This window comes from Symphalangus syndactylus, chromosome 3 (genome assembly GCF_028878055.3).
Source record: "Symphalangus syndactylus isolate Jambi chromosome 3, NHGRI_mSymSyn1-v2.1_pri, whole genome shotgun sequence".
NCBI classification, from domain to species: domain Eukaryota; kingdom Metazoa; phylum Chordata; class Mammalia; order Primates; family Hylobatidae; genus Symphalangus; species Symphalangus syndactylus.
Genome location: NC_072425.2, coordinates 113,179,372 through 113,206,276, shown reverse-complemented (window position 1 = coordinate 113,206,276; position 26,905 = coordinate 113,179,372). Strand labels below are relative to the sequence as shown.

Sequence of the window (26,905 nt, the reverse complement as noted above, 5' to 3'; positions counted from 1 at the left end):
CTGGGCAACAGAGCGAGACTCCATCTCGAAAAATAATAATAATAATCACCAGCAACATGAGTGTCATCTTTCCAAATGTCTACGCACATACACACATACATATGTATATGTCTATACACACACATTACATCTAACCAAATATTGTATATTAATCAAACACACGTACGCTTACGTGTCTGTGGACATACAGCTTTTCTGAAAAACAGGTCAATACTATTTTGCTTGTTTAGTAGCCTGCTTTAACACTCAAAAATATATTACAGACATTGTGTCAATAAAAATAGATTTACATTTTTATTGCTTGCACAGTAGTTAATTATATTTATTTAATCAGTTTCAGATTGTTAGATACCAGCTTGTTGCCAATTTCCAAACTGTAAAATATTCTGCTATAATATTCTTATATATACATATATATATTTTTGTAACTTTCCTACAATTACTGTAGGAAGGATAGTAAGATTGATAGGATAAGCTATTTTAAAACTTGATACAGGGCCAAGCGTGGTGGCTCATACCTGTAATCCCAGCACTTTGGGAGGCCGAGGCAGGCGGGTCACCTGAGGTCAGGAGTTTCAGACCAGCCTGGCCAACATGGTGAAACCCAGTCTCTACTAAAAACACAAAAAATTAGCCAGGCATGGTGGCGCAAACTTGTAGTCCCAGCTCCGTGGGGAACTGAGGTATAAGAATCCCTTTAACCCAGGAGGCAGAAGTTGCAGTGAGCCAAGATCGCGTTACTGCACTCCAGCCTAGGTGACAGAGGAGACTCCATGTCAAAAACAAAACGACAATAAAAACTTCATACAAATTGCCATTATGCTTTCCAGAAAGCTTGGATCAATCTATACTTCTACTGGCAATATAAGAGTTCCTACTTATCCATGACTTACCAAATTATCTGTCAAATTACTTATCTTTTTTTTTCTGAACCATTCAAAAGTAGGCTGCATACATTATGTCCCTTCACCATAAATATGTCAGAATATTATCTTATATAATCACAATACAATTATCAAATTCAGGAAACTTAATTTTGAACAGTACTCTACAGTTCATATTCCAATTCTGTCAATAATATCAATAATGTCCTTTATAAAAATAAATGGTAATTTTATTGTTTCTTTAGACTTTTATTTTCTACCTACCTGGTTGAAGTCTTTTCTTCAACTCTATGCTCCAATATTTTATTGTTTGTAACATCAGTAGCCAAAAACCTGTAATTAAAAAGAAAGTAACTGTCATATCTTTTCACACAGGAAAAGGATAATAAATCTAAAAGAAAGGAGTACATAAAAACTTTAATACAAAAATCGACAAATACTCATTAAATGCTTTCTACTAATTGCCTTGAAGAATATAAAGAGCACTCCATAAATGCAAGCATTAGTTACAGAAGCATTTTCACAAAAACCTCATGTCATTCTAGTTAATATACTCTGCTTTTAAAAACAAATAAGCAAATGACTCTAGAGCCCAAACACAGTGATCAATCTTAGCATCTTTTACAGTAGAACAACCAGATTTTTTAACACAAAATTAAAGGGCCAGCATCATCTATGAAGGTTTTTTTTTTTTTTTGGGAGAGGAGTGTAAGAGGGAGAACCTTTAATCTGAATCAAAACAAGCAACAAGCTTTAGGTCTAACTTCCAAGTCACAGGAAATTCAGCAACTAGTGTAACAAGGTAATGGATGCCACATAACAGTAGAAGTTGTACTCTTTTAGCCTACAGGACTATTGTCTTGATTTCTTTCAGTCAAAGGTGGGAAAAAAGGTGGCAGGGGAGAGTAAACTGTTCTAGATTAAAGGAATCTTAAAAGAGTCAACCACCAAAAGAACCCTGATTCAAACAAACAAACTTTTCCAGTTTGAGGGTAACTAGTGATATGTGAACATGGTCTGGTATTAGATAATACTAATTTGATATTAGATAATATTTCAGAAATCTTGTTCATTTTGTATACAGAAAAGTATCTTTTAAGAGGTTCATTCTAAATTATTAAGGACCATAATGTTCTAATAACTGTAGTTTACAATACTTCGAAAACATAAATATACTAAAATGTTATGATTTGGTAAACCTATGTAAACATATACCATAAATATTTCATTGTTCTGTATTTTTCTGTATATGTGAAAATATGTACAATAAAAATATTTTAGTTCCTGAAACTTATGTAGAATCTTCAAGTCTAGGGAACATATTTGTAACATTCATTTAAATGAGCTCCTTTAAGTGGAAAAATAATATATGCATGCTAGAATATAGGTATACTTCTCCTCCAGAATGGTAAAATGGTCCACAGTACTTTATTGTTGACACTGATGCCAGCAAGGTTGACAACTTGAATATGCGCACATGAAATTAAATCCAGAAAACTTTATTATATTTCTAGCCATTAGAATGTAAGGAAACAAGTCAGAAATTTAGAAATAACTTTTTAGAAAAGTTAATGAAATTGTTTCATAACATATATACTGTTTTAGAAAAATAAGTTATATCAATTATCTCCTAAAATCATGTTATCTAATTATAATGAGAACTGAAAAATGAGTCTCCTTTTCAATTTATTACAAAAATAATGAAAAAAAGGCAAAACTCTACTCCCAGAGACTTGGGAGTACAGGTAGAAAATTTGAGAAGTGATTATCAGTGAACTGCCTAGAATTCATAATGTATTCAACACTGTTTTAAACTCCCTACAGTTTTACCAACCTACTTATCTTTTTTCTGTCCCAGTTTCTATTCTCCTATGTGCAGACACTGTCCCTTTTTAGGGAGGACACATTCTAGTGGAAGAACTCACTCTAACAAAATATCTCTTGGCTTTCCTATAATAGTAGAACATCTCATAAAGAAATGTTCTGCAAGAACAGCTTTCCTCCCTCAACTCCCTGCAAAATTCCTCTTTTCTATACCTTTTCTGCTTCTGTATGCTACTGAAGTAACCATTAACAATTTACTCTAACTAGCCAACGTGGTCTTCAAGTGTAAATGAGAAGCATTCTCCAACATGAAAAACCCATGAGCCCTTCTTGAGAAACAGAAGTTACTTAATAACAAAATTCACTTAACCAGGAGATTAATGAAGAATCTTTAGTAAAAGGATTAAAGTAACTTACATTTAAGCCAGAAGATAGAACAATATCTCCTCAGTATCATCAGAATTTTCAATTTTTTCAAAACAAACATGTGTTAAATGCTACCTTACTATAATCTTGATTTACCTTCTGTATTAGTCCGTTTTCACACTACTGATAAAGATATACCCAAGACCGGGCAATTAGCAAATAAATGAGTTTTAATGAACTCACAGTTCCACATGCCTGGGGAGGCCTTGCAATCATGGCAGAAGGTAAAAGGCACGTCTCACATGGCGGCAGAGAAGAGAACTTGTGCGGGGAAACTCCCCTTTATAGAACTATCAGATTTCGTGAGAGGTATTCACTATCGCAAGAATAGGACAGGAAAGACTCACCCCCATGATTCAATTACCTCCCACCAGGTCTCTCCTACAATATGTGGGGACTGTGGAAGCTACAATTCAAGATGAGATCTGGGTGGGGATACAGCCAAACTGTAACACCTTCCCCTGGCCAATAAAGATGCTTAACATCTCTTCACATTTTTATCAGTAGTATATATTGCGTCTTCTGTAGTATGTCCATTTATATCTTTTACCTACTTTGATGTTTAGGCATGTATACTTTCCTTACTGGTTTGAGAAATCCTTTATTCCATTTTTTAAAAAAATACTTAGGAATGCATGATATGGTTTGGTTGTCTCTCCACCCAAATCTCATCTTAAATTGTAGTTCCCATAATCCCCATGTGTCATGAGAGGGACCCAGTGAGAAGTAATTTAATCATGGGGGTGGTTACCCTCATGATGTTCTTGTGATAGTGAGTTCTCACAAGATGTGATGGTTTTATAACGGGCTTTTCCCCCTTTTGCTTGGCACTGCTTCTTGCTGCCACCACGTGAAGGACATGTGTGATTCCTCTTCCACTGTGATTGTAGGTTTCCTGAGGCCTCCCCAGCCACAATGAACTGTGAGTCAATTAAACAACTTTCCTTTATAAATAACCCAGTCTCAGGTATGTCTTTATTAGCAGTGTGAGAATGGACTAAGACATTTATTTATTTTTATTGATACATACTAGATGTACATGTTTTGGGGGTACATGTGATAATCTGATACATTAATATAGTGTGTCAAGATCAAATCAGGGTAATTGGGATATCCATCATTTTAAACATTTATCTTTTACTTATGTTAGGAACATTCGAATTATTATCTTCCAGTTATTTTGAAATGTACAACAGATTATTAAGTATGCTTACTCAACGATCAAACACTAGGTCTTATTTCTTCTAAATGAAAGTTGTACTCATTCATCAACCTCTCTTCCCAGTTTCCTTCCCCAAAACCTTCCTGGCCTCTGGTAATTACCAATCTACTATCTTCATGAGATCCACTTTTTTAGCTCCACATATGACTGAGAACATGTGATGTTTGTCTTTCTCTGTCTGGCTTATTTCAATTAACATAAGGATTTCTAGGACTTCTAGGTTCATCCATGTTGTCACAAGTGACAGAATTTCATTCTCTTTTCACAAATGTTCTGTAAATGTCGGTTAGGCCTGTGTAGTTTAACTTCAGTGTTTCCTTGTTGGTATTATGTCTGAATGATCTGTCCATTACTGAGAGTGTGTTACTGAAGCTCCCTACTAATACTGAATTGCAGTCTCTCTCCCTTTAGGACTATTTTAAACATTTAATTGATATGTATTAGGTGCATCTATATTCAGGGTGGATGTGATAATTTAATACATTCATTTAATTTATAAAGTCAAATCAGTGTACTTGGGATATCCAGCATCTTATTTATTTATGTTAGAAACATGTGAATTATTCTCTTCTAGCTATTTTGAAATACACAACAGATTAGTGTAAACTATATCCACCATACTGATGTATCAAAAAAACATGGTCTTATTTATTTTACCAAACTGTTCCCTTTAGATCTATTAATGTTTGCTTAATATATTGGGGTGTTCCTGCATTGGTTAAATATTTATAATTGTTATATCATCTTGCTGAATTGACTCCTTCATCATTTTATAGTGACTTGGTCTCTTTTTACAGTCTTTGACTAGTAGCCTATTTTACATATGCATAGCTACTCCAGATCCTTTTTGGTTTCCACTCGCATAAATACCTTTCTCCATCCCTTCATTTTCAAATTGTGTCTTTATAGATTAAGTACGTTTCTTGTAGACAGCATATGGTTGGGTCTTGGTTTTCTTAATCCATTTAGCCATTCTGTGTCTTTAAGCTGAGAACTGAATCTATTTTTATTCTGTGTTAGTACTAATAATAACTTACCACTGCCCTTTTGTTGTTTCTTTAATGGCTGTTTTCTAACTTGTCTCCTTTTCTTCCATTCTTACTGTTTTCCTTTGTGGCTAAGTGATTTTCTTTGTTAGTATGTTTTGATTTGTTGATTTTTTCTTTTCTTTTTTTGAGACAAGGTCCTGCTCTGGTGCCCAAACTGGAGTGCAGTGGCAGGATCACAGCTAACTGCAACCTCAGGCTGCTGGGCTCAGGCAATCCTATTGCCTTAGCCTCTTGAAGATCTAGGACTACAGGCACGAGCCACCACTACTGGTCTAACGCATTGCTTGTTATTTTTAGTGTATCTACAATAAGTTTTTCCATTGTGGTTAGCATGAATTTTAAGAATCATCTTGTAAATACAACAAATTGTTTTTAAAAGATGAAAACTTATTTTAGATAATAAAGAAGAGAAACAAAGAGAAAACTAAAAAAAAAAGCTCTACACTTTAATTACATCCTCCACATATTTTGACTTTGTCTTAATTTACATATTTTTATATTCCTTATCTCTCAACAGGCTGCAGTAGCTATTACAGTTTTTGATAGATTTTTCTCTTATGCTTCATACTACAGTTATGAGTGAATTGCACACCACAATTACAGCATTAGAATATTCTTGGGAGGCCAGGTGTGGTGGCTGAGGCCTGTAATCCCAGCACTTTGGGAGGCCAAGGCGGGCGGATCACTTAAGACCACAAGTTTGAGACCTGCCTGGACAAGAGGGCGAAACCCCAACTCCGTTAATAAAAATAAAGATTAGCCAGGTGCAGTGGTGCATGCCTGTAGTTCCAGCTACTCAGGAGGCTGAGGCAGGAGAATTGCTTGAACCCGGGAGGCAGAGGTTGCAGTGACCCAAGATCACACCACTGCACTCCAGTTTGGGTGACACAGTGAGACTCCGTCTCTCTGGGGGGTGGGGGGAAGCATATTCTTGGGGTCTGTGCACAGTGGTCCATGCCTGTAATCCCAGCAGTTTGGAATGCCAAGGCAGGTGGATTGCTTGAGCCCAGGAGTTCAAGACCAGCATGGGCAACATGGTGATACCCCATCTCTACAAAAAAACACAGAAATTAGCCAGGTGTGGTCGCACACACCTGTAATTCCAGCTACTTGGGAGGCAGAGGTGGGAGGATCGCTTGAGCCCACAAAGCAGAGGTTTCGGTGAGCTGAGATCATGCCACTGCACTCCAGCCTGGGCGATAGAACAAAACCCTCTCTAGGAAAAAAAAAAAAAAAAATGAATGAATATTAATGGTCTGTGTACTTACTTTAACTGGCCAGTTTTGCACCTTCAAATGTTTTCTTTTTGCACTTTTTTTTCTTCCAGGTTAAACAATTCCCTTCAGCGTTTCTTGTAAAATGGGTACGGCAGTGGTGAATCCTCCTAGCTTTTGTCTAGGAAAAACTTTATCTGGCCTTCACATTTCAAGGGTATATTTGCTGGATACAGTATTCTTGGATGGCAGATTTTTTTCATTCAGCCCTTTAAAAATGTCATCTAACTCCTTCCTGGCCTGTATGGCTTCTGTTGAGAAGTCTGTTGCCAGACGAATTGGAGTTTGTTTACATGTTATTTGATTCTTTTCTTTTGCTGCTTTTAGAATCCTTTCTTTATCCTTGCCCTTTTAGAGTTTGATTATTATATGCTGTGGGAAAGACAGTTTCTGGGGTGCCAGTTGAGTTGGTCTCCCCTGCGTGAGACACTCATGGGAAACCATGAGCGGCCTCTGAGGAGAAATGTCTCCTTATTGCCTTCATGTCTTTATGCCCCGAGAGCATAACCACTGGGCGGCATTCCACAGGTTACTCAGGGAGATAACACTCCTTGAAGCAGTGAAGTATAATCAAACATCTTGGCTCCTCCTGAAACCCACTCCCACCTGTTTCAGTCCTGATAAGTTAAAGATCTTAGTTAAGACACATGCCTTTGCTCAAGGAAATTCACAGAAACCACGAATGACTCACAAGTTCCTTCACTGATTAATCCTTTTCCTTATCCCTTCCTATCCCTCCCATCTGCCCTAAGAACAAAGAGCTTGTAAACCAATAAATTGGGCGGAGCCCAAGGGCTCTGGGCCAGGAGCAAGCCTCAGACGCTCTGGTCCCCTGGACCCGCCTTTCAAGTGCTTATTCTGTCTCTTTCTAACTCCTTTGTCTCCGCCAGACTTGGGGTATCCACTGGGTGGTGTGGGGCTGGTTTTCCCAACATATGCCTTAGGGAAATCTTATTTGGATCAAATCTGTTTATTGTTCTCAGACCTTCCTATAACTGGATATTTATATCTTTCTCAAGTTTGGGAAAGTTTTCTGTTATTATTTCTTTGAATAAGTTTTCTACCTCAACTCCCTCTTGAACACCAATAATTCTTAAGATTTGGTCTTTTGAAGTAATTTTCTGTATCTTGTAGGTAATCTTCATTCCTTTTCATTCTCCTCTGTGTGTTTTCAAATAGCCTGTCCTTTAAAAAGCTCACTGATTCTTTTCTCTGCTTGATCCATTCTGCTGTTCACAGTATCTAATCAAATTTTCAGTGGACAAATGTATTGCTGAGTTCCAGATTTCATTTTTAAAAACAATTTCAATCTGTTTAATTTCTTTGATAAATTTCTGAATTTTTTTTTTTGTTTTATCTTGGAGATCACTAAGTTTACTTAAAACTGTTATTTTAAATCCTTGGTTGGAGAGCTCATGTACTGTGTCTCTTTAGGATCAGTCACTGGAGTTTTGCTACGTCTTTTTGGGGAGGTCACTGTTCCTTATTTGTTATTTCCTATAGATTTATGTCCATATCTTTGCAATGAATAATTCATTTATTCCAGTCTTTTTGGTCTGGATTGTTTTGGTGTTTACTGGGCATGTTTGCTTAGACACTCTTCGTGATTTATCTGTTGAATATTGTTTCCCACTAGGTCACTGCCTCCTTTTTGGTACTAGATGGCACCTTAAGCACAGGATTGCCTAAGCTTCAGTAAGCAATCTAAATGCTGCCTGTCCTCAATAGGGGAAATCACAAAGAATGTATCACAGCAGTGTGAGAAGGATGGTTAGGCGTTTCTGCCTAGGGGATCTGTGGAACATACCTCTTACAGTGTGGTGCTGAACAGCCACTATGATTTGGCATCTCCTTTGGTTGAGTTATACAGCAGAGTTTGCAAGGTCAGGGATGGCGGTACCACCTCCCCACCTTTTACTCTGCCTGCCCTTAGCAATATTTCTACCTTCAGGCACTGCCAATGCTTCCAATGAGTTGAGGGAGGAAGAATTCTCCTGAAAGGGAACCCAAGATGATAGGGAAGCTGGTTGTCCACCTCAATCTCACAACTTTCAGCATAGAAACCATGAATTAAAGGGAACTATTCTGTGCACTTGGTGCCAGGAAGACTCGGAGGAAAAGTATCACAGATACTTTCCCTGTTTAGGTTAAACTCTCAAACCGTGTTTTTCCTCTGCTCTCACACCAGAAGAATCAAGAAAGAATTATCTGACCAAATGTTTGGGGGTGAGGAGATCCCCCTACCTATATGCAGTGGACCCTGCCACCTGGATATCCTTCAATTTAATTCTGATACTACCTACCTGGAAATAAGAATCTGATCCCACAGGTTGAGGGCTGTCTCCAAGACTGCCTCCCCACCTTCAGTCACAAGTCCATGCCTCCAGAACTTCTGACTAATCAGATTCGAGTTGGGGTTCCCACAACTCCCTCTCTGGGTTTGAACAATTTACTAGAGTGGATTACAGAACTCAGCAAAACAGGTTTTCTGGTTCCTTATAAATGATATTGCAAAGGAAATAGGTGAAGAAATGTACAGGGCAAGGTATAGGGAAAGGAGGTGGTGCTTCCATTCCCTTCCTGGGCATGCCACCCTGCAGGAACCTCAACATATTCAGATATCCAGAAGCTCTCTGAGCCCTGTCCTCTCGGGTTTTGATGAAGGCTTCATGATGTAGGCCTACTTAATTAAACCACTGGTCATTAGTGATCAACTTGATCTTCAGCTCCTCTCCTCTCCCCGAAGGTTTCAGGGTACAGCTGTAAGTCCCAAACTTCTAATCATGCCTTCATTTTGCTGGTGACCAACCCTACCCTAAAGCTATCAGTCAGTATCAGCATACAAAAATATACGACTTTGGAGATTCTAAGGATTTTAGGAGTTGTACATCAGGAAATGGAGATGAAAGCCAAATATATATTTCACAATATCAGACCATCTGCTTAGAGTTTTTTCATTTATCTGTGGCTCTGAAAGCTGCCTCATCCTATTTGAGTTCTGGGATATTGCTGGTGGTAATCTTGGCACTGTATATTTGTTTTCAATTTTCTGTTAAAGAGAAATTTTGGAATTGAAAACTCTCCCCTCTGGCTGGATGTGGTGGCTCATGCCTGTATTCCTAGCACTTTGCAGGGACAAGTGAGGCAAATTGCTTGACCTCAGGAGTTTCAGACCAACCTGGGCAATGTGGTGAAACTCCACCTCTAGAAAAAAAATACAAAAAATGAGCTAGGTGTAGTGGTGTGCACCTCTAGTCCCAGCTACATGGGGGGCTGAGATGGGAGGATCACTTGAGCCCAGGAGGTCAAGGCTGCTGTGAGCTATATCCTGCCACTACATGCCAGCCTGGGTGTCAAAGTGACAAAGTGAGACCTTGTTCCAAAAAAAAAAAAAAAACCAAAAAAACCTCTCCCCTTTATTCTATTCCAGTTTGTACCCCCTTTTTTTCTGGTTTCTTTTACTCACTAATTATTCTGAAACTCATTCATTTTATTACATGAATTGATACTTGGTTCCTTTCCACTTCTGAATACTATTCCATTGCATAAATATACTACAATTTATCCATGTATCTGTTGATGAAAATCTGGGTTGTTTCAACTTGGGGGCTATTACAAATAAAGCAACTATGATTATCTGTTTAAATCTTGAGTAAATACATAAGTAGAATAGCTGGATCAAATGGTAAATGTATGTTTAACATTTAAAGAAATTCAGAAAATGTTTTCCAAAGCAGTTGAACCATTTTACACACTCACCAGCACTATATGCAAGTTGCAGTTGCTTCACATCCTTAACAACACTTGGTATAGTCAGTTTTAACATTTTATTCCTTTGAATATATGAATCGTGAAATCTCATTGTGGTATTACTTTGCATTTTTCTAAGGAATTGTTATGTTATGCATCTTTTCATGTCTTTAGTTCCCATCTAATATATCTTCTTTGGAGAAATAGCTATTTAGATCCTTCGGTCATTTTTAAATTGGGTCATCTTCTTATCATTGAGTTATAATAGTTCTTTATATTTTTTGGATACTAGATCCTTACCAGATATATAAGACGCAAAATAGCTTATTTTGTGGGCTGTCTTTTCACTTTCTTCATAGTGTTCTTCAACATACAAAAGTTTTAAGTTTAGACAAAGCTCAATATGCCTATTTTTTCTGTTGTTGGCCTTCTGAAGCAAAGGACAAAAACGATAAAATGTCACTTTCAAGATTAACTTATAAAAGACTGTGATGTCCACTAAAGCTGACTCTGCTTTCTTCACTAGCTTTATCTGATGATGATAAGGACAAGAGGCAGATAAATTCTGGGCAGAAGAGGGCAGATCCCCAGTGAGGACCCCACCCTCAAGCCTGGAACTGCAGCCCAAAGTGAGAACTTAGATCCCCATCTTCCCACTTGAATGCTGCCTTTTCCAAAACTACCTATGGCGTGCCCCACCCCCATCCTATGCCCATAAAAACCGCAGGCTCAGCCAGCACAGGGAAGAGAAGAAGCAGCTGGATGTCTGAGAGAAGCAGCTTGACTTCAGAGTGATGGCTTGATGGTGTAGCTTTGGAGATGAGTCTGGCTGGGGACGGCTGGACCTCAGGGTAAGATTACCTTCCTGCTCCAACCCCTTTTCAGCTCCCCTTCTTGCTGAGAGCCACTTTCATCAGCAATAAAACCCCCTGCATTTACCATATTGAAGTCATTCATGTGACATTTTTCCTGGATGCCAGACAAGAACTCAGGTGCCACAAATGAGCATATAAAAGGCCATCACACTGACCCTCCTAAGCTGCTAACACTTAAGCTGTCCGTGGATGGCAAAACTGAAAGGGCACTGTATCATTTCCTCTGGGGCTTCAGGGGTCACAGGCACCCCTCTCCTAGATGCTGCCACGCAGCTGGTACAGAGTTTGCTCTTGCTGGTGCCCAAAAGCACTCGCCCCAGCTCTTGCACCCACTCACTTGCACTCCCCATCATGTGAGGGGTGGAACAGCAAGTGCCCCTGCCAGTGCTCATACACTCCAGTTCCCATGCATGAAGGGGTCAGGGAAATACCGTGATTCAATGATACAGGGTGTCATGCTGTGAACTGCCCTATGTGGAGGCCATTTGGGCAACAAAAACAGCCTCCAGATAATAGCATTGAACTGAGGCCCTTCAGACCAACAAGCCAAAGGAAAGTGAATCTTGCCAACAACCCCTAGTGAGCTTTAAATTAGATCCCTCCCTGGTTGAGCCTTGAGATAAATGCAACCTCAGCCAACACCTTCACTGCACTGTCCTGAGAGATCCTGAGCTTACTTAACTAAGCTGCATCCAGATTCCTGACACACAAAAACTGTGAGATAATAAAGGTTAGTTATTTTAAGATAACTACATTTTGGAATAATTTGTTATACAGCAACAGATAGTATCTATTGAAATGAACATATGGTTTTTCCTTTTTGGTCTGGTTACATGGTGATTTACACTGCTTGATTCCTGGAATAAACCTCCATTTACTCATGATGTTTTATCCTTTGTATATAGAATTGGTTTTCATTTGTTAAATTTTTGCTAAGAATTTAACCATCTATGTTTATTAGGGATGCTGATCCATAATTTTTTGTATCATCTTTGCCTTTCTTCAAATGCACATGTGAGAGAATTCACCAGTGAAGCTATCCAGGCCTGGAGTTTTCTTTAGTAGATATATTTAGGTTATTTCTTCTCCTGTAAGCTTTGACAGTTAGTGTATTTCAAGTAATTTGTTCATTTCATTTAAGTTGTTGAATTTATCAGCATAAGGTTGTTCATAATATTGCTTTGTTGTCATTTTAACATCCATTGGTTCTGTAGTTGTGTACCTTTCACTAATTTATTAAAGATCTTAATAAATGAAGAAATACTACCATTTCATAGACTGGAAGAATAAATGCTATAAAGATAAAAATTCTTCCAAATTTATCTATAGATTCACAGGAATCATAACCAAAATTCCAAATCTTCTTACTTTTGTGGGTTTGACAAACTATTTTCCAAAACTTACATGGAAGTAGAAAACGGCAAGAATTACCTAAAGTTTTGAGATGCAGCTAAAGCAGCATTTACAATGAAATTTATAGCATTACATGCTTGTATTAGAGAAGGCCTAAAATTAATGATCTAAGCTAAAAAAAAGAACAAATTAGAACCAAAAGAAGAAGAAAGAAATGAAAATAAAAATCAATAAAATTGAAAGCTGAAAAACAATAGGAAAAAAAATAAAGGCTGGTCCCTTGAGGCAAAAACATAAAAATAAAAAATAAATAAATAAACGTCCAGTCAGATGATAGAGGAAGAAGAAAACCTTTGACAACATCCCACACCCACCATGACTGAAAGGCTTGAGCAAGCCTTTCAATCCCTTTCAATGAAAGGGAAATTCCTCAGTTTGATAAGAACCATTTACTACTCTCATCATTTCTATTCAACAAAGTACTGAAGAATTTACCCAGTACAATAAAGCAAGATTATTAAATGCGGGCTGGGCACAGTGGCTCAGCTTGTAATCCTAGCACTTTGGGAGGTCGAGGTGGGTGGATCACCTGAGGTCAGGAGATCAAGACCAGTCTGCTCAACACAGTGAAACCCTGTCTCTACTGAAAATACAAAAATTGGCTGGGCTTGGTGGCAGGCGCTTGTAATTTCAGCTACTCAGGAGGCTGAGGCAAGAGAACCGCTTGAACCCGGGAGGTGGAGGTTGCAGTGAGCCAGATCGTGCCACTGCACTCCAGCCTGGGTGACAGAACTAGACTCTGTCTCAAATTAAAAAAAAAAAAGAAATTAAACACATACAAAAAAGAACGCAGTGTCTAGCTAGCCAAGACAAAATGTAGAAAAACCCTAAGAATCTACAAAATTGAAAAAGCCACTTAGAAGTAATAACTTAGTTTAGAAGGACTGCGAGATAAGGTAATATACAAAAGTGTATTCCTATATATTAGCAACAAAGTTATTTGAAACAATGTGTCAAACAGCTCCAAAAATGTGAAATACTTAGGTATAAATCTATGCACAATATGTACAAGCTTTGTACACTGAGAACTAAAAGACACTAATAAATCAAAGAAGCCCTAAGTAAATGAGAAATATTCCATATTCATAGATTGCAAGACTCAAAATTATAAGGTCATCTGTTCTACCCCAACAGATACACAGATTCATAGCAATTCTGAATAAAACCCTAGCACAACATTTCATAGAAATTGACAAGTTGATTCTAAAATTCATATAGAAAGGCAAAGAAACCAGAATAACCAAAATGATTTTGAAAAGGAATAACAAAGTTGGAAGCCTCACACTATCTGATTTCTTGACTTAATGTAAAGCTACAGTAGTTAAGATACCGTGGTAATGAAGAAAGAACAGGCATATTGATCAATGGAATGGAACAGAGGGTAAAAACAAAATACACCCACATATATATGATCAAATTATTTGTGACCATGGCAAAAAGACCATTAAATAGAGAAAGAATGGCCTTTTTCAATAAATTGTGCTGGAATAATTAGATGTAAAAAGAATCTCCATCTATAACATCATACTTGATACAAAAGCTAACTCAAAATGGATATAGACCTAACTGTAAAACCTCTAAGTACAAGTATAAAATTTTAACAAGTGGCCGGGCGCGGTGGCTCACGCCTGTAATCCCAGCACTTTGGGAGGCCAAGGCGGGCGGATCACGAGGTCAGGAGATCGAGACCATCCTGGCTAACACGGTGAAACCCCGTCTCTACTAAAAAAATACAAAAAAATTAGCCAGGCGAGGTGGCGGGCACCTGTAGTCCCAGCTACGCGGGAGGCTGAGGCAGGAGAATGGCGTGAACCCCAGGGGGCGGAGCCTGTAGAGAGCCGAGATCATGCCACTGCACTCCAGCCTGGGTGAAAGAGTGAGACTCTGTCTCAAAAAAATAAAAAAATAAAAATAAAATAAAATAAAATTTTAACAAGTGAACATAAGTATGTTTATGACCTTGGATTAAACGTAATTACTTAGATACGACACCAAAGGCATAATCCATAAAAGAAAAAGAGTATAAATTATGTATCATCAAATTTAAGAACTCTCAGTCTTTGAAAGATACTGGTAAGAAAATTTAAAACAAACAAACAAAAAACAATCCATAGACTGGAAGAAAATTTTCATATATCACATATCTGATAAAGGACTTATATCCAGAACACATAAATAACTCTCAAAACTCAATAAGAAAATGAATAACCCAATTTTTTTGTGTGTGTGAGTGAGACAGAGTCTCGCTCTGTTACCCAGGTTGGAGTATGGTGCTGCAGTCTCGGCTCACTGCAACCTCCACCTCCTGGGTTCAAGTGATTCTCCTGCCTTAGCTTCCAGAGTAGCTGGGATTACAGGCACCCGCCATTACACCTGCCTAATTTTTTTTTTTTTTTTTTTTTTTTGAGACGGAGTCTCGCTCTGTCGCCCAGACTGGAGTGCAGTGGCGCAATGTCGGCTCACTGCAAACTCCGCCTCCCGGGTTCACGCCATTCTCCTGCCTCAGCCTCTCCGAGTAGCTGGGACTACAGGCGCCCGCCACCACGCCCGGCTAATTTTTTGTATTTTTAGTAGAGACGGGGTTTCACCGTGGTCTTGATCTCCTGACCTCGTGATCCGCCCGCCTCGGCCTCCCAGAGTGCTGGGATTACAAGCGTGAGCCACCGCGCCCGGCCTACACCTGCCTAATTTTTGTATTTGTAGGAGAGATGAGGTTTCGCCATGTTGGCCAGGATGTTCCGAACTCCTGACCTCCGGTGATCCACCTGCCTCAACCTCCCAAAATGCTGGGATTACAGGCACGAGCCACCACACCTGGCCAAATAACTCATTTTTTTAAATAGGCAAAGATATACCAAACAAGAAGATGAAATGATGCTCCACATCGTTAGTCATCATGGAAATCAAACTAAACCATAATAAGATACCACAACATAATTATTAGAATGGCTTTAAAAAATGTTGACGATATCAAGTGCCAGCAAAGACGCAAAGCACCTAGACAACTCTCAAAAATTGTTAGTAGAAATGTATAATACTGTAACTACTTAGGAAAACATTTTGCCAGTTTCTTATATGTGTATAAGGTTGATCAAATAAGTAAATGTATAGCAAATAATAACAGCCAGGTTTATCACTGTCACAGAATGAAGATACAAATAAAGAAAACAAGAAAGCTAGAAGAAACCCTGTCCTATGATGTTGGATTTGAATCAAAGCTATCATAACAAACTCATAGCTTTAAAATGCATATACACAAACGGACAAAAACAGAAATAATTACAAATCTATATAAATGCATGAGTTAGTATACATATAAATATTTCTAAGCTGTCTGCTGAAGAAGTATAGAACCAATGATATCCCAGTAGCAACAACTCAGTAGTAATAAATATACCTATTATCCAGATCATAATCTTTAATTCTCCAATAAAAGGAACCAGTGATGCTTGCAGAAGTGGTTGTTTCCAAGGCCTAGGGTGGGGAAAATACAAAATGAAACTGCCATGGTGGTAAAAAATAAGAAAATGATTTAAAAGGATGAGCGCAGTGGTAAGAAGACATATTGAAGGGCAAAGAAGCCAAACTGAAAGAGTTCCCAAAGGCCAAAGTTAGAACAATTTGAGCAACAAAACACAAAATAATTGTTCTGGATTATAACTAATGGCATAAAATAAATATCCATCAGTAGATATTTATATAAACAATTGAATAAAGAGATGGAGATGAGTGATAGTTCTTCCTTACAAAAGCATTCCTATTAATGAATTCTACATTAATGAGGAATGAGGAAAGTAAAAAAATCACCATTAGAACATCAGGGTAATAAGCACTGTAAAAACACGGTAATAAGAATCCACCAATAGATGCTAAAATTATTGAGGAGAAACAGGATATTTGCATAGTCTCAAAGTATCTTCCTTAAGATACTTATTAATTACAAATATAAAAATAGTACTTTAACAGTAGAAAACTCTGCAGACACGAGACATTACCTTAACCAAGTGGTTAAGGTTAATATCATCAATAATAAGAAATGTAAATATCATGTACCCCGTCACAATGTATTAAGATTTTTTTGTGATATTCTTGCCAAAAATGCATACTCTCCATCTAATCATGAAGATACATCCGACAAAACCAAATTAAATGACATACTACAAAATAACTGACTAGTATTCTTCAAGGTCATGGTACACAAAAACTGAGGAACCATCACAAATTAAAGGCAGAAGAGACATGAAACTAAGTATAATGTGGGATCCTGGAGTAGATCCTAGAATAGAAAAATGACATCAGTGGGAAAAACTCATAAAATATGAATAAAATTGTTAATGTGGCTTAGGAAAAAGTCTTGTACCAATGTTAATTTATTACTTTGATGTACTGTAGTTTGAAAAATGTTAACATTAAGAGAATAAAGTGAAAGAAAAATGTTTAAGTAGACTTATCATATAACACCCTCAATCCAATGTACTTACACAAGTAAAATGAGACATCTACATTTATATAAAAACTTGTACACAAATAGTTGTAAGATCTTTCTTCATGAATTTCCCCAAACTAGAATCTACTCTAACATCTCTCAACTGGTAAATGGGTAAACAAATTTTTGTATGCATAAAATATAGCACTACTCCACAATAAAAAGGAAGAAAGTATTGATACATCCAACAACAGGGATGAATCTCAAATAAATTATCCTATGTAAAAGAAACCTGACTAAAAAGGCATTATTTCATTTAACTGGCATTATTGCAAAGGCAAAATAATAAAACAGATTGGATTGCCAAGGGATTGGAAGTGGAGAAGAAGAGGAAAAGACTAACAGTCACGGAGAAGTGACAGAACTGTTGTGAATCTTGATTCTGATGATTACACTATGTTTGTCAAAACTCATAGGTATATGTACTAATAGGGGCAAGACTGATTATATGTGTATCACCTTTAAAAAGATGGCATTACAGGCCAGGCATGGTGGCTTGCGCCTGTAATCTCAGCACTTTGGGAGGCCGAGGCAGGTGGATCACGAGGTCAGGAGATGGAGACCATCCTGGCTAATATGGTGAAACCCCGTCTCTACTAAAAATACAAAAAAATTAGCCGGGCGTGGAGGCGGGCACCTGTAGTCCCAGCTACCTGGGAGGCTGAGGAAGGAGAATGGCTTGAATCCGGGAGGCAGAGCTTGCAGTGAGACGCGATAGCACCACTGCACTCCAGCCTGGGCGACAGAGCGAGACTCCGTCTCAAAAAAAAAAAAAAAAAAAAAATTAGCCAGGTGTGGTGGCGCATGTCTGTAATCCCAGCTACTCGGGAGGCTGGGGCAGGAGAATTGCTTGAACCCAGGAGGCGGAGGTTGCAGGGAGCCGAGACTGCGCCACTGCACTCCAGCCTGGGTGACAGAGTGAGACTCTGTCTCAAAAAAAAAAAAGATAGCATTACAGCCTGAGCAACATAGGGAGACTCTGTCTCTGCCAAAAGTTTTTAAAAATTAGCCACGCATGGTGATGCATGCCTGTAGTCCCAGGTACTAAGAAGGCTGAGGTGGGAGGATCGCTTGAGCCCAGGAGTTCAAGGCTGACCGTACCAATGCACTCCAGCCTGGACAAGAGAGTAAGACTCTGTCCAAAAAAAAAAAAAAAAGTAGCATTAAAAGAAGACAATGTAAACTAATTGTGGTTTTTGCCATTACTTTTAATGGCATTACTTTTAATGAGCAGCCTGAATTCCCAAGGTGATTCCTGGTGCCAGAGGAGCAGAGTGAACATTGTTCTCAAAGATTTGTTATTGTCTGTTTTTACTTGTCTGGTGGTTGCCTAAAGACCAGTGAAAGGGACTTGCCTTTATTTCACTAAACTCAGAACTCCACAAGGCTATAAAGGCAACTACCCAGGGGATGTTTGTCAAAAACACTTAAAGGCAAATTTATCAGTTGTGGCTACCTGGAACAAGGGATAAAAATTGGTGAAAACAAAAGACACATACAAGAGCTTGGGAGAAAAAGCTGGGTAATGAAGATGTTTTGTGAAATAAGCTCCCATATATCTCTGGGTCTCTAGAAGGCCACATCCATACTTAGAAAGGAGCACATGCACCAAGAATACCCAAGAAGGCATTAAGCTCTAACCCATGGTTGACCTCCAGGCTCTGCACAAACAGAAGTAAAGGTTAAGAAAGAGATGTATGGCGTGAACCCAGGAGGCGGAGCTTGCAGTGAGCCGAGATCGCGCCACTGCACTCCAGCCTGGGCGACAGAGCGAGACTCAGTTTCAAAAAAAAAAAAAAAAAAAAAAAAAAAAAAAGAAAGAGATGTAAATAGCTCATCTGAATGTTGAAAATATTTCCAACCCCAACACACATACACACAGCCCACCCATTAAGACTTGTTTGTTTTAGCGGGGATTCCAGGCATTTAAGCAAATTTTCATCAAATCACTAGCTGACTGGTAAGCTAATGAAACAGAAACTTCACTAGCCACAAATGACAATGTATATGGACTTGACAAAATTAATTAAGAAAAGTCACTAAACAAACAACAGCAACCACAGTGAGCAAGAACAAATCCTGGAGAGGCAAAGAATCTGGTTTCCAAAGTTGCTGTATTATATTTAAAACGTCCAGTCTTCAGTAAAAAATTATGAGGCATGCAAAGAAATGTGGCTCATACAAAGGGAAAAGATAACATAATAGAAATTCTCTCTGAGGAACCCCAGAAACTGGATTTAGAAGACCAAGGCTTTAAAACAATGATTTTAAATATACACAAAGAGGAAAGAAAATCATGTAAAAGAACTAAAGGAAATCCTGAGAACAATGTCTCATAAAGGAGAGACTATTAATAAAGAAACAGAAATTACAAAAAAGTGACCAAAGAGAAATTCCAAAATTGAAAATTACAATAACTGAAATGAAAAATTCATTAGACAATCCAACAGCAGACTTGAGCAGGTAGAAGAATCAGCAAACTTGAAGATAGGTCTATTGAGATTATCCAATCTGAGGAACAGAAAGAAAGAAAAAAAAAGAAAAAAGAACAGAACCTAAGAGACTCGTGGGACATTATCAAGCAAACCAACACACACCTAATGAAAGTCCCAGAAAGAAAAAAACGAAAAGGGCAGAAGGAATAATGGCCAAAAGCTTCCCAAATTTGACGAAAGAAATGAATCTATACATCCAAGAGGCTCAGCAAATCCCTAGTAGGAGAAACTCAGAGATTGAGTTTTCACAGAGACACATTTAAATGAAATTGACGAAAGCCAAACAGAGAGAATCCTGAAAGCAGCAAGAAAGAAGCAATTCATCATACTGAAGGGATACTTAATAAGATTAACAGCTGATTTCACATGTAAAATCATGGAGGCCACAAGGCAGTAGATAACATGCAAATAAAAGAAAAAGACTGTCAAACAAGAATTCTGTATTTAGCAAAATTATCCTTCAGAATTAAAAGAAAAAAACCCAAACTAAGACATCTCTAGATAAAGAAAATCAGAGAATTTGTCACTGGCAGACTTGCCCTACAACAAACACTAGAAGTCCTTTAAGCTAAAATGAAAGGCATTAGATAGTAACTGGGATTCATAGGAAGAAATAGAGTACCAGCAAAAGTAGTAAGTTAGGTAGTGATAATAGGCATGTATTTTTTTTGTTTGTAACTCCTTTTTGCTCCTGATATAAAAGGCAACTGCATAAAGCAATAAACGAATCTTTGTTATGAGCATACAATATGTAAAGATATAACATATGACAACAATAGCACAAAGGTGGGGAAGGGGAATGGAGCTATACAAGAGCCAATTTTTATAAACTATTGAAATTATGTTGGCATTAATCTGAACTAGATTTTATAAACTAAGATGTTAATTGAAAGCTCGCAAGCAACCATAAAGAAAATTTTAAAATATATTAGAAGAAACAATGAAATTAAAATATACAACAATACCTATTTAAAATAAAAGGAGGCAGTAAAGAGACAGTGAAACAAGCACAATATACACAATACCCAACTTACAATGGTGCCACTTACTATTTTTCAACTTTATGATGGTGCAAAAGCAACATACATTCAGTAGAAATCATACTTCGAGTATCCATACAACCATTCCATTTCTGTTTTTCACTTTCAGTACAGTATTCAATAAATTACATGAGATATTCAACAGTCTTTTATAAAATAAGCTTTATGTTACACCATGTTGCCTAACTGTAGGCTAATGTAAGTGTTCTGAGCATGTTTAAGGTAGACTAGGTTAAGCTACGATGCCCAGTAGATTAGGTGTATAAGTGGATTTTTGACTTATGACATTTTCAATTTATGATGGGTTTGTTGGGATGTAACCCCATCATAAGTTGAGGAGCACCTGTATATAAATGAAATACAGAAAACAAGTAACAAAATGGCAGATGTAAATCCCACCTCAATAATGTAAATATACAACTAAAAGGCAGAGATTGGCAAAATCAATTTAAAAAATTAATCAAACTATATCTTGGCTACCAGAGATTTTTATTTAAAAAATATGAGACACAGTCTTGCTCTGTCACCCAAGCTGGAGTACAGTGGCATGATTACAGCCCACTGCAGCCTCAAACTCCTGAGCTCAAGTGATCCTCCTGCCTCAGTCTCCCAAGTAACTGGAATCACAGACACACACCACCATGCTCAGCTAATTTTATTTTAAATTTTTTACAGACAGGTCTCACTATGTTGCCTAGGCTGGTCTCAAACTCCTGGCCTCAAGAGATTCTCCTGCCTCAGCTTCCTGAGAAGCTGGGATTACAGGAGTGAGCCACCACACCCAGCATGACACTTTATATTTAAAGATACAAATAGGTTGAACGTAAAAGAATGAAACAATAAACATAACAATGTAGATAAATGTAAAAATCTGTATTTTTATTTTTAGTTAGTAACAGAATTTTTAGTGTATTTTTGGTTAGCAACACCACTCCCCCCTCCCCGTATGATTTAAAATACAATTACATAAAATAGTTATAAATCTAAATTGACTTATATCATTTACATCTATTATGTATGTTACTTACAATAACAATATGTAATTTATCACAACATAAAGTGGATGGGGAGATGGAGGTATTCAGGAGCAAACGTTTTGTATACTATTGAAACCAAGCTGATATTATTCTGAACTAAACTGTTATAAATTTGATGTTAATTGCAATCCCCAAGACAACCATTAAGAAAATACCTAAAATATATATTTTAAAAGAAATTACAAGGGAATTAAAATGGTACACCAGAACACATCTGTCACAAAAGAAGGTGATAATGAAGGAATGGAGGAATAAAATGATATGACATATAAAAAACAGCAAAATGGCAAAATATGTTCTCTCATGAGTAATTTCATTAAATAAACTCTCCAATTAAGAGGTAGAGACTAGAAGAATGAATTTTAAAAGTTCAACTATATGCTGTCTAAAAAGACTTTAGACCCAAAGACACACATAGGCTGAAGGTGAAAGTGGTAAAAGACATTTTATGAAAATGGTAATTATAAGAGAGCTGGAGTGGTAGTACCAATATTAGACAAAATAGACTTTAAGACAAAGATTGTTACAAGAGCAAAGAAAGATGTTACATAACGATACAGGTGTCAATCCATTAAGAAAATATAAAAATTATAAACATATATACACCTAAAAATATAGCCCCAAATATAAACAGCAGAAGTGATAGAACTAGAGACAGATAGTTCAACAATAGTTGGAAACTTCATCATTACACTTTCCATAATGAAATGAACCAGACAAAACATAACCAATGAATCAGAAAGACTAGAACAACACTATAAACCAGTTAGACCTAACAGACATATATTGAACACCCCACCAAATAACAGCAAAATACACATTCTTCTTAAGTGAACATGAAATGTTCTTTAAGACAGATCTTCTGTTAGGCCACAAAACAATTCTTACTTAATAAAATCAAAATAATACAAAGTATCATTTTTTGACCAAAATAAGAGAAACTGTAAAATCAATAATGAGAAAATTTGGAAAATTCTTGAATATGTGGAATTGAATAATATACTCAAATAACCAATGAGTCAAAGAAGAAATTACAATGGAAACTTGAAAATGTCTTCAGATGAGAGAAAATGAAAACACAACACACCAAAACTTAAGGGATACAGCAAAGCAGTGCTCAGAGGGAAATTTCCAGTTATAAAAATCTACATTAAGAAATAAGAAAGACCTCTAAAACAATAACCTAAACTTCTCCCTATAAAACTATCAAAAGAACTAAATCCAAAGCATGTAAGAGGGAAAAAATACTACATATCAAAATGAAGATGAAAAGGAAAAAATAGCCAGGCGCGGTGGCTCACGCTTGTAATCCCAGCACTTTGGGAGGCCGAGGAGGGCGGATCACGAGGTCAGGAGATCGAGACCACGGTGAAACCCCGTCTCTACTAAAAATACAAAAAATTAGCCGGGCATGGTGGCGGGCGCCTGTAGTCCCAGCTACTTGGAGAGGCTGAGGCAGAAGAATGGCGTGAACCCAGGAGGCGGAGCTTGCAGTGAGCCAAGATTGTGCCACTGCACTCCGGCCTAGGCGACAGAGCAAGACTCTGTCTCAAAAAAAAAAAAAAAAAAAGAAAAGGAAAAAATAGTATAAAATGAGGATGAAAAAGGAAAAAATACTATAAATAAAAATGAAGATAAAAAATAGAATATAAAAACTACACAGAGAATTAATAAAACCAAAAGTTGTTTAAAGGATCAACAAAATCAACAATCTTTTAGGTATACCAGCCAAGTGAAAAAAAAAGACGACTCAGATTACTAAAATCAGGAATGAAAGTGGAGACAATACTACCAGTATAGTCTATTTGTTCTTGAGTCAATAGTCTATTTACTTCTAAATACACTTATTAGAAAACTGTTCTATCAAAAATCAAAAATTCCCCAAGAGAGAAAGGTCCAGGACCAGATGGTGTCACAGATAAATTCTATCAATATTTAAGAAAGAATTAACATCAATCCTTCTCAAACTCTTCCAATAAATAAAGGAGGGAACACTTCCTAATTCATTTTATGAAGCCAGTACAGCATTACTCTGATGTCAAAGCCAGACAAAGACCTCACAAGAAAACTAGCGACCAATATCCCCTTTGTATGAAAGGTGCAAAAATTCTCAAGAAAATACTAGTAAACCAAATACAACCACATATTAAAGCAATTATATACCATGACCAAGTCAGATTTACCCCAGGAATACAAGGATGGCTCAACACATTAAAATCAATCAATGAAATATACCATGTTAATTAAATGAAGGAAAAAAACACATCATCAACTCAATTGATGCAGGAAAAAATCTGACAAAATCCAACACCCTTTCATGATACAAACACGTGACAAAGTAGGAAAAGAAGGGAACTTCATCAACCTGATAAAGGACATCTATGAAAAAAACTCACAAATAACATATTAACAAAGAAAGACTGAAAGCTTTCCCCCGAAGATCAGGAAAATAAAAACTATGTCCATTCTCTCATCACTTTGATGACACATTATACCAGAAGTTCTAGCTGAGGCAATCAGGCAATAAAAAGAAACAAAAGGCATCTAGATTTGAAAGAAAGAAGTAAAAGTATCTCTACTAATAGATGATATGATTTTATATCTATAATATCCTAAAGAATCCACCAAAAACCTATTAAAGCTAATAAATTCAGCAAAGTTGCAGAATACAAGATCAATATATAATAATAAATTGTATTTCTATACAATAGCAATGAACAATTTGAAAATGAAATTAACAAAACAGTTTCCTTTACAATAGCATCAAAAAGAATAAAATACTTAGGAATAAATGCAACCAAGGGGGTGTAAGTCCTGTACAATGAAAACCACAAAACACTGTTCAAATTAAAGAAGACTTAAATAAATGGAAAGACACCTTGTGTTCATGAATTGGAAAACATATTATGTAGATGATAATACTCTACAAATTCAATGCAACTGTGACCAAATTTCAAACTACTTTTTTTGTGGAAATTGATATACTGATCCTAGAATTCATATGGAATATTAAGAGACTCTGAACAGCCAATCTTGGAAAAGAACAAATTTGTAATACTAATACTTCCCAATTTCAAAATTTACTAAAAATCTACAGTAATTAAAATTGTGTAGTACTGACATAAGGAGAGACATATAGATCAATGGAATAGAACTGAAAGTCCAAAAACAAGCCTATACATCTACAGGCAATTGATTTTTAACAAGGTTTTAAAATCCTTTCCATGATAAAACGAATAGTCTTTTCAACAGACAGTGTTGGGAAAACTGGATATCCACATGCAGAAAAATGAAGGTGGACCCTCAACTCACATCATATACAGAAAATTATCTCAAAGTGGGTCAAGGACATAAATGCAGGCAAAGTTGATAATTCTTACAAGAATAAATCTGTATGACCCTGAATCTGGCAATAGTGCCCTAGATATGATACCAAAAGCACAAGTAACAAAAGAAAAAATAAAATTAGATTTTATCAAAATAAAAAATTTTGTGTATCAAAGGACACTGTCAAAAAATTGAAAAGACCAGGTATAGAAAAGAATAAAATTTTTGTAAATCATATATCTGATAAGGGTCTAGTATCCAAAATATATAAAGAACTTAAAACTAAACAACAACAACAACAACAAAAAACCCTCAAAAAAGGGGGCAAGGGACCTAATATTTAAAGAAGATATACTAACGGCCAATAAGCACACAAAAAAGTATTCAACATCATCACTTATTGGGAATATGAAAATCAAAACCAGAAATAGATGCCACTGCACACCCACTAGGAAGGCTATAATTAAAAATACAGAATATAACATGTGTTGACAAGGACGTGGAGAAATGGGAACTCTTTTACACTGCTAATGAGAATGTAAAATGCTGCAGCCACATGGAAAATAGTTTGGCAGTTCCTCAAAATTTTAAACACAAAATTATCATATGACCCAGAAATTCTCAGTAATAATTCTAGGTATATACCCCAGAGAACTGGAAACATAACAGTCTAACAAACACTTGCTTGTACACAAATCTTCAGAGATTATTCATAATAGCTAAAAATAAAAAGAAACCAAATGTTCATCAACTGATAAAAGGATAAACAAAATGTGGTATATCCCTACAAGAGAATTTTATTCATCTCTAAAAAATGAATGAAGACCTGATACATGCTACAAAATAGATGAGCCTTGAAAACATTATGCTCAATAAAAGCCAGACACAAAAAACCCACATATTCTATTTCTATGAAATGTCCAGAATAGGCAAATCCAGAGGGATAGAAAGCAGAAGAGTGGTTGCCAGGGGTTGAGGAGAGAGGAGGAAAGAGAATGAGTGCTTAATGGATAAGAGGTTTTTTTCCTATGTTGAAGATGTTCTAGAATTAGATAGTGGTGATGGTTGCACAACATTGTTAATATACTGGAAGCCACTGAATTCTACACTTCAAAATGGTTACAATGGCAAATTTTATGTTATATGAATTTTACCTGAATTTTAAAAACTGAAACTATATGAGATCCCAGTTCATACCCAGTGAATAACAACATCGTGCTTCATACATTACTGGAAGGAGAATCAAAAACATCAATACTGTTTCATACTGTCAATATTATGTTACCATATGATCCAGCAATTCTAAAATAAGTAAAAATACATGTCCAAAAAAACCTTGTGTACGAATGTTCATAGCAGCATTATCTATAACAGTCAGAAAAATAGAAACAAGCCAAATATCCATTAACAGGTGAATGGATAAACTGTGGTATATTCGCACAATGAAATACTACTCAGCAATAAAAAGAATGAACTACTGATTGATAAATGTAACAGCATAAATGAATCATAAAAAGATTACATTATGAAAAATAATTACCACCAAAATACACAAATTACATGATTCCATTTATATTATGCTGAAATACAGAGAAAACCATTCTATGATAATAAAAATCAGAAGACTGGTTACTTCTGGTGAAAGGAGGGAGACTGGAAAGAATGAAGCATCTTTCTGAGATGGCAAAATGTTTTGTATTTTCATTTTAGTGGTAACTACATGGATATACATATTTGTTAGAATTCATCAATTCATATTTAGATATATAATGTTTAAAATGGCTGTACTTTATTGCATGTGGA

The 26,905-nt window shown here is 36.6% G+C and overlaps 1 protein-coding gene across 4 annotated transcripts in view; it reads right to left on the bottom strand.

Annotated features, from left to right (window-relative positions):
- SLC25A40 (solute carrier family 25 member 40) overlaps window positions 1–26,905 on the bottom strand; it is a 68,106-nt gene that overhangs the window by 36,893 nt on the left and 4,308 nt on the right. For 3 of the 4 annotated variants that reach the window (XM_055272835.2, XM_055272838.2, XM_063636425.1), the window contains one exon: window positions 1,149–1,217. The gene's annotated coding sequence lies outside the window, so the exon portion shown is untranslated. Of the gene's footprint in view, window positions 1–1,148; window positions 1,218–6,499; window positions 6,622–26,905 lie in introns of all 4 variants that reach the window. The other variant, XM_055272836.2, reaches the window with a different exon arrangement.